Consider the following 9,711-nt stretch of genomic DNA (forward strand, 5'->3'; position numbering starts at 1 on the left):
AAGCTTTATACTGTTTCTTTCACATGATCTAGTGCTCTGTTCCCTTTATATTAAAAAAAACCATATTACATTTCAAATGCAAGTTGCATTTTAAAGCAGATTGTTTAAAGCCACTTTATGCTTTACTTTGAATGAAACCAATCTCCGCAATAATTGCCATTTTCACCACACTTCGATGCAATTTCTTTGATTGCCATAATCCCTTCTTAATATAAAGACTGTGATACCAAAATATGACTGAGGTAAAAAATCAGAATTATTATGCCTTAAAAAATTTTAAACGACTCTTTTGAGATCTCGTGGATAATGTAAAGTATGAATAGCCCCTTGAAGGACCCCTTCCACTGCCTTATGCTCCCTACAGATGCACTTTGTTTAAACACCCAACAACGGGTAGAAAGACAGGTTTTTGTGTACCTGCACCCTTACACAGTGTTATTAAGCACACTGCGTGCTGGCACAGCACTGCGATTTGAAAGACCTGGTGCCTGACTTAAGAAAGAGTTAGCAAAGAAGCAAATTTATGGCACTGGTTCATAAGTGGGACTGAGGTAGTTCTCCCCACCATCTCCCAATAATCATGGATGGAAGAGATGCAAGTCCAAAGCTCATCCCTGAATTTACCAGTGTGTGTTGAAACAGAAGACAACACAGCATGGGATTGCACATAGCTCTGGTACAATTCTGCTAAGACTAATTTATTAGCAGGATAATTTTAGAAGAGGCTACTGCAACTAAATCTGTTCTGCTCAGTGATGCCTGGCCTCCAAATAATAAAAACATGTTTGAAAACCTGCTACTGCCAAACATTGAGCAGTACAGGGTCATCAAATTTCCTCATGTGAAGTGTCACAGCAGTTAATTAGGAATGAGGCTAAAGAAAGGAGCCTTCAAGGTGATCAGGGCCTTTGTACAGTCCTACATTTTTTCAGTTTAGAAGTAGATTCAGAGGACTTGGAGTTTAAAAGATTAAGTTGATAAGACTTCTCAGAAGATCCCAAAAGACATTAGGCACCTAAGGATGACTTTAAATGGCAGATCACAGCATTTCCATATTCTTGAGATGCCTGATTTAACCACTGAGGCACATCTTCCCTTAACAGACCTAACAGTCTGCAGTAGCAAAATGGTCCCATGCAGGAAAACATAGCCCCCAATTCCAACATGACCATAATACTTCATTTCATATTACGGTTCAATTTTCCCACTTGAGACTTTTCTTGCCTAGCTGACTTGTGAGTCCTAACTTTGCAGGTACTGTACAACTGGCAAAACTCCACACAGAAGACATTTGGGCACAGGAGTGTTCATACTGGATAGCAGTGCTTGTATCCATCCAATTTTTTCTAATCACCCAACATTTGCATGTCAAAGCTAAATCATTTCTTTTTGTCTGCAAGTGACGGACATATCTCCCTCTCTTTTAGATCCAAATACTGCGCATGCAAAGATGTTTTGATACTTGGGTACAAAACCTCCCTTGAAATTTGGCAGAAATACTGTTTTTGTTAAATGAGGGAGAGACATTAATCTTGCTCAGAGACACAGAAGAGGCTCACAGCTGAGGACTCCAAACAGAAGTATGTGCCTGCCTTCAGCCAAATGTAAGGCATTTGGGGAGTTAGTGGAAGAGCAGGGAGGGGGAGAGTTGTTCTGGGGAGTGGGTTTTCTCTTTTCCAGCATATTCAATTTAGTGGCCCACTGGGTCTTGCTGACTTCCATGAATGTTGCTCCTGGGTCCCTAAGTCTCCACCGCCTTCACACTCTGGGAGTTTAGCTCAGGCCAAGGACCACAGAGGGCTTGAAAGCCAAGTATTCCCGTATTTAAGATGTTCGGTGGATCTACCCCCAAAAACCAAATAGGTCTGAGGAAACCTGCAATAAGTCGCACTTGCTCAGCGTGAAGCCCGAGGACCATCACAGGTCACCCAGTGTGAAGTTCCAGCAGTGCCAGAATTACAAGTTTCTGATATGAAAATGGTTTGAAGGACTGTGTGGTCTCCATCACACACATTCACTGAGGCTACTCTGATGCTAGATTTCAGTCCTCCTTCAAGTCATGTTCTAGTCATAAGAAATGCAAGAATACAGTAACATCACTGATACGGACTGAGTTGCAGCCATACACTTTTCACTTCAAAGGACACCATACATATAACCACAGAGAAAATGCAAGTCAATGACATGGGCAGACACCACTAACCCTACAATGCACAGAGCTCTTCTTTAATGCAGTTTCATCAGTATTCATCTCCTCCTCCATCCCCCTCAGTTCCTTGCAACTCTGCCACGCTAAAAGCACTGCTGCTAAACAGTCTTCAGAAATGCATCTGAACTAAAGAAATAGCTCTGTGTTGAGAATACAAAATAATGAGACACTGCTCTAATTTTCTAGTAACTAAGCTCCCACAGCTTTCAGTGACCTAATATTCTGCAAACAGAAGTCAAGGAAAAGTAAAATCAAACTACTAGCTAGCTTTGAATCCTCAAAGGAACAGACTGGCATTTGACCATGCTGTAATGGAAAGAAGCATGCATCTTCAACACAGATTTTCGACTCATGATGTATTAGTTCTCTGACAGCTGAAGGAAAAATTAGATTGCATATACTCAATATAGCTGGAGTATATTGAAATAGTTTCCTAGTTCCTCTCTTAAAAGCTTGCATTTCTAAGTGTAATTCACTAAAGAGAAGGCACAGAGAAGGGTAAGTAGGATAATCCAGTTGCTAAAATTTAGTCTGTGCAAATCAGCAGCTATGAAAGCCCGTCCTGTTAACGCTAACACATAGAAGTCACAGCCACTGTAAATTTAGACCAACACATACTAAGCACTTCTTACATAAAAATTTTGACTTCTAAACACCCTTACTTATCTAAACTTGCAGCCCTGTGCGTTCAAAAAAATCCTTTCCAATACTCTATAAACCCAAGTCTGAAATGAAAAAAATGCGGTGACCTAGATCTAGCTAGATATAATTAGAGCACTTTCTAATATGATGGAGCTAGATAGGTAGTTTCCATTTCACTCACAGTTATGAACCCAGAGGGTCAGGTCTCTAACATCTGGGCCTGTCTAGGGGTCATTTTTGTGCTATGCAGCTGATTTATTGAGAGATACCTTGACCTTCAGTCTTTCCCCAGACTTCAGGTGGACCTGACCCGGGGGGTGGGACCTCGTGGACCAGGGGTGGTCAAGTCCACTGAAGTCTGGGTAAAGACAGAAAGTCAGTCTCTCAATCAGCTGCATAGGACAAAAATAGCGCTGTTAACAGAAAAGCAGGTGAAAAAAAAATCAATCAACAAGTGATACAAATGGGGCAGTTCCAAGTTTTTACCCATATATGGCTTGGTTATAGTCTAAACTATATGCAAAGACTAAATTTTACTTGACACGGGGACTGAAACCAAACTGCTCTCTCACTTAGAAGCCTCAGTGGTTGATTTTGCAGTTGAAGCAGAACTGTTGTTTTTTTATATAAATCCAAATTTGCAGGTTTAGTTGTTGGATCTGATCTTGCCCAGTCTACTGCCTGCAGATTTTCTGCTGGTGGAGGTACAGCAAGCCATCTGGGTTTTCATTTTCAGGTCCTCCCAGGCCCTCCCAGTGCTTCTGAGGTGAGATACGTCCCTGTATCTCTCACCTTCAGGGATAACTCCAGAGGTGTCTTCAGAGCACACCTCCTGAGTAAGCCTCTTCCAAAACACAGCCGGGGATATGACTTCTCTCTCCTGCTGCCACATGCATGGCCCAGTGTCACCCACGAGCCACTTCCTGGCCCTTCTGTTATGAAACCTGCCCTGATTTTGGGCTGAGGGCTGGGTCTCCCACACCGTGGGGCTGCCAGCATCTTTCCCCAGCTGTGGACATTGGGGAACAAAGTTGCCAAGACTCAAAAATGACAGCCTGTTTCACACAAGAGTGTTCGCTGGGCTTAAAATCAAGCCAGCATGAAGCCCAGGGTAAGAGGCGAGGAATATTCTCAGTGTGCTCATTTCGGAAGTCGGTGTGTTTTTAGAGCAGCTCTTTCATCATTTCGTCCTTCATTTTGTAAGTCACAGCAAGCGCACAGTCCAAACGCCCTCTTGTGACCAGGGCAATGCCTTCTGCCTCTCAGGAGTACAAAGCCCTCACTTGGCATTGACAATAAATGGGGAGGATAGTGAGCACTTCCATTACATCAAGTCAGAAGATTTTTAGAGTACTTCATCACAAACAGGCAACCCACGCACTTCAGACATACTTGGATCAGCAGCAACAGGCCCAACCCCAAAACCTCTTTTTGTTTTTAAAAACAGGAGAGCTTCTCAGCCGGTCCCCCATGACGCTGCTGTCCCAGCAGGGTTTCTTACAGCACCGTAAGAGACAGACAATTCTGCTTTCTTGCTGTAACGTATATAGCAGGATTCCTGCTTGATATCTGTCTACTTCAGCCAGCTCTCCCTCAGACTGGGCAGCTCTGTCAAGCTTAGGAGGCTTTTTTTTTTTTTTTAAACAGCAGTAATATTTGAGGAGGAAAACTATGAAAAACCCTTGCTATTAGAAGCAGTTGGCTAGCTTTGAAGAGGCTGTCAGCCATGACTGCCCTTTCCTACAGTAGCTGAAATTTCAGGTACCAGTGATGCTTTTAATAGTCTTGAACAAAGAGTTTCAATTGTTATTTGTACAAGATAGCATGTTTCAGCTCCACTGTTCCTTTACAGGAAAATAGGTTTGCCTTGTATTCCAGGACAGAAAATAATTCCACTGAACTTTTGTCTAAGCACCTGTCTTTTGATCCCATCAGATTCACTCTTCATACAGGCATTTATATGAGACTCCTGGGACAACAAATGCTTTTTTCTGACAAGTGTTCAACATATTACGGTAACCAATTATGAGGTTTCCTGAACGAGCTGAGCAGTGGAGAGTTATCCACAGACACCCCAAAACTCACCAGCTCCCATCCCCACCAATTACACTTGTACAGAAAAAGCCTGCAGAGCAGGGGCTGGGTATGGCACAACCACCACCTCCTTGTAGCCACTCAACAGACTTAATTAAAACAAAATATTGAGGGCAAGGAACCTTTAAAACTGTTTGACCTTCTAAAACATGCTAGGCTAATCCAGGCAGGAACACAGCTGTTGACATCCACCCTCCCCTTTTTTCATTTTTTGGAAAGTTGGTCCCTTCAAAAGAGTATGCCAGCCTCCAGTTCCCAGGCTTTCGATACAGGGCACAGGGAGGAATTTTAAATATGAGGCAGTGCACTTGAAGTGCCACAGGGTGGAGCTCGCGACACCAATCACACTTCCACACGCTGGTCCCATCAATCTGAAATTTTTCTGTGTTGTGAAAGAGCTGCAGACGTGCTGGTTGAAAAAAGCAGACGGGCAGGGTCATTCCTCAGATAGGGGTGGAGGGATAGGGGTGGAGGGAGAAGGGCAGCGCCAGCTGCTCTCCCAGTGTAAGCATCCCATAGGTGTTTACATGAAACAGTCATTGGAGTAAAACTCACTGGGGCTCAAGGTTAACCAGTATTCCCACAAGCACCGACATTCCTCTTTGGAGGCCCAGACGCAAACACTTCCCTCCTCTGGCCCTGTGAAGGTTTTATTTTCGCAACAGGGGGAGGCAAGTGGGGAGAAAAGTCCTTGCCCAGCAGCTGTGACCTTGGCTTTCTCAGCCTCCATGGCTGCAAGGGAAGCTTTACCAAGGCCTTGTGAACAAAGTAAATCACCACTCCCTGCAGACCCAATTCCAGCTGTGGCTACTGAACTGGGGAAAGTATCAAGCCCCATTTTGGGTCTCCCAGATGGGCTTCATCCAGAAACGTGTGCAAGACACTCAGCTAGCATGGAGGCAGCACCGGACCTTCCCCCGGCAGGGCTCGACCTGCCCCTTCAACAGCCGAAGTCTACAGCCATCAGCAGCCTGCACACCACTGCCTTGGACCTTGGTGGCTCCCACCCAGCATCCTGCATCCTTCCACATGTCTGTCCCACTCTCCTCTGAGCTGAAAGACATCACCTGAAAGCAGTTCCTGAAAGCCAAAGACTATAGATGACTTTGGAAAGCATAAACAACATATGCCACAGTCTGTCACTCAGGGATTATTAGGTTTATTGCTAGAACTCCTCTAATTACAAGATCACTGTGAAATACAAGATTTAAGTGAATTTAAAACTACGAAATGGGAAAATTCATGGAGCCTTTTAATTTTTCTGCAGTTTCTTCCTGATCCACTTGTAAGCAGTATCTGCTTTGCAGTCTGATGTTCATCTAAACTGGTTTACAGAAGCTTTTATTGGGGGAGTGGAGAATAGTTCATTAAGGATATGTTTCAGAAAAAAAAAGTGGCATACAATTGCAGAAAAGCCAAAGTTCAGGCAGTTTTACGCCCAGCTATTGGATATTATAGAGAGAACACTAGACTGCTGGATCTTGCCTTTCATACACTGTATTCACCACCAATTCATAAGGCATTTTAAGCCCTGATGGTTATCTGCAAATACACCATCCATCTCTTAAAGCCTTATTTCAACACTTCCCTAACTGGAAGAGGGGCTGGGAGCCCGGCCTGTGTCAGGGGTGCTCACAGCACTGCCAGGTGAGGGGCAGGAGCGCTTCTCCTCCCTCCTTCCTTCCAGCCTCTTTTTGTCAGAGAAAGGCAATGTGCACACCCAGCTCAAAAGCCGCAGTCACAGCTGGGTGGGGGAGAATGCCCCTGCACCTGATACAAGCCCCTGGCATCCTGAGATGGGCAGCTCGGTGGTTTCCAACACAGCTCAGGGTCGGGTACTGCCTGCCGTCCTCAGCCCTGCCTGCAACATCTCCCCCTCCCCCGGGACTTCACACCTAAAAGGAAGTGCTTTACGCAGAGCAAGGTGAATGTTCCTTCCACTCTGTCTCCATTTTACACTTCACGGGGCTGATGGTGAAGTCAGACTGAAGCAACAGAATCAAAGAGCCAATATTTTATTACTTGAACCAAGCACCTGATTATTATGGGGAAAAAAAATTAAAGCAGCGTAATTATTACCTTCTTTCACAATAAAAGTAGCCTTGACTCTCCAAGACATCTTGGGGTGCTCCTGCTGTGAGGCTAACGACAGCTTACACACCAGAAATGCATTTCCCTAAAACTTTTTGAGGCAAGCAAAATTTGACAAACATGAAAAATCAGAACATAGCCTGTCTTTCTTTTATTCTGGGTTATTATTAATGGTCTTCAGCCACAGGGATATCAAGTCTTTGGCGGCGATGGATGCAATTTAGCTGCTCCCTAGAGATGGCTTTAGAGAATGCGTAATCAATTTTATAAATGAGCAGCTGGCCTGCACAGCAAGGTGCACTCTGCATTTCACCAAAATGAATAATGAATTGCATATACTCTGCATTAAGAAGAAGATTGACATTCCTCTTAGAAACTGTTTAGAGTTTCTTTCTTTCATTAGAGTCTGATTTCTTTCACATGTTAAAAGACAAACTAATGCCTGGTTGTTGCTTAATGTACCCAACTTTTACACGCAGTACCCATGCCCAAGCACCAACAGAGACAGCATGTCTGGGAGGTGGCTCCCCGACGTGGGCCGTGGTCAGGCGCCCGAGTCAGAAGCAGCTCGTGAATATCAATCTGCCCAGACTCTGTGGAGCCTTCGGTGGTGACAGCCATGAGTAAGTCCGAGGCACCAGCCTTGGACTTTGTTCTTTACTGGCCCAACAAATTGATAATCTCAGCAAAATGGCAAGTATTTATTTTTAGATTGAACAAAAGTATTTCACTGCAGGAGCAGAAAAACAAATTCCAATGCCACGTCTATTTCTGTCAAGTTTAGTGATCTCTGTGATCCAGGACAAAAGTTTGCTCAAGCCCAAGGGCATTTTGTTGACTTTCCACTGGCCTTTCAGTCTATAATGTGATTTCTCAGGTCTCTGTGTGGAAATGATTTGTGACTCTTATATTCCCATTGAGAATAACTCATCCATTATATAGCCTCCAGCAAAAGCTGCACCGTGACAGGTCTTTTGAGGTCAGATAGGCTACTGTAATGCTTCAAATGGGCAGGCATGTCATACCTACATTTCTTGTGGTTCCACACAAAGCAGAGAAAGCAAGCAGAAAGGAAAGGAAGAAAATGTGCAAACTACAAGACTGAGCACCCACCCTCTGTACACGGGCATATTCACGCTCAGATGTACATTTTCTTCTGACAACGCAGTCTCTGAATAAATCTCACTTCAGCTGCCCTCCTCCTTCCCCTAGGAAATGTAGTCCTTCCCCCACCAAATGCCAGGAAGCCTTTCCTGAGTTTCCTGCGTGTGCCTGATCAGATTTCCCTGGCATTTACATTTCGATTTCTTATTACCAGGTATGCTTGGAAGACAGCAAGAAAGGAACATCAGGAAGTGGCATCATTGCTCAGATCTGGGACAAAGATGTCTGTGGGTTTTGTTTTTTTCTGATAGTGTTGGTTTCATTTAGGAGAGAGTTGTGGCAAGAGTGATGGAAGCTGTGTAGACTATATTCAGCAACAACATAAGCTAGGAGAAAAAGTGCACCTGTGGGAACATACAGAAATACTGCTAGGCTTCACACTGTGTGTGCTGCAGAAATTCAGCACACAGCCCCAAGCCTCATGACATTGCTGTAGGCCTGCTGTGTCCCCGCACTTTTTAATGAGTTCAGCAAAACACCAATAATCCTCCCTGCACACAACCACTTTTTTGGGCACTTCAAGCTTCTGATGCTAGAGAGATGCAAAATTAAACGCAGCGCCCAACAGTTCTATTATATCACTGTTCATATTGTGACTTCCCTCCTTTCACTATGTGGGATGTGATAAAGTCAGTGAAGACCTGGAGCATCACGTGTATATAAGCCAAAGAAGACCATGCAGAGAGCTTGGCACCTAGTTCTGTTTCCAGCACTGTGGCCATGGATGGCAACACCGTGTGGAATAACACTGCCTTTTTCAGGTCTCCCCCAACACTTGAGCAGCCATCTAGTAATGTAGTTAAGGATCCTGGCTGTTGCCAAAAGCTGGCAAGATCCTGCTGGGAAACAGAGCTTAATGCTACTGACATAGCTACAGCTGTAACCCCAAGCAAGCACAGCAGCTGTTCTAGTGGCAGCTCCCAAACTGGCAATGACCATCATAGAATCATAGAATCATTAAGGTTGGAAAAGACCTCTAAGATCATCCAGTCCAACCGTCGACCCATCACCAGCATATCCACTAAACCATATCCCTAAGTGCCACATCTACACGTCATTTAAATACTTTCCAGGGATGGTGACTCAACCACCCACCACAAAAATTGTGCTTCCAAAATCTCTTGATGCTGATTCCACAGGGGCAGCCGCGGGACCCCCCGGTGCCACGCACAGCAGAAGCCCTTTTTTAAGGGGCGTCACTGCAACACTGCCCTCCAGCTGGCAGTCATCCCAGATGGCATGGCCGAACAGGGGTAAAAGCACCTGCTTTTTAGCTCTGAGCATCCCTCTCTTCCTCTTGTTGCCCTAGGTATGAAGACAAGGGACATGGGGTCCGAACATGGGGTTTAGCAGTTGCTCCTCTCAGAAGGCATCAGAGCTCAGTTCTGCACATTCAAGGCAATGCTTGGATCTCATTTGCCTCGTACTGAAAGAAACACAGAGGTGCTCATCGCAGTGGGTAGCCCCTTCACTTCTGCATTCTGCTTCTTGATTATTCAGCTGTGCTTGTT

At 44.7% G+C, this 9,711-nt stretch overlaps 1 non-coding gene across 1 annotated transcript; it reads right to left on the reverse strand.

Moving 5' to 3' along the window:
* Nucleotides 1-9,274: 9,274 nt before the first annotated feature.
* Nucleotides 9,275-9,387, reverse strand: LOC143173241 (U11 spliceosomal RNA). Its single transcript, XR_012997497.1, has one exon. It is a non-coding gene; the product is annotated as a U11 spliceosomal RNA (small nuclear RNA).
* Nucleotides 9,388-9,711: the final 324 nt, after the last annotated feature.

Source organism: Aptenodytes patagonicus, chromosome Z (assembly GCF_965638725.1).
Source record: "Aptenodytes patagonicus chromosome Z, bAptPat1.pri.cur, whole genome shotgun sequence".
NCBI lineage: Eukaryota > Metazoa > Chordata > Aves > Sphenisciformes > Spheniscidae > Aptenodytes > Aptenodytes patagonicus.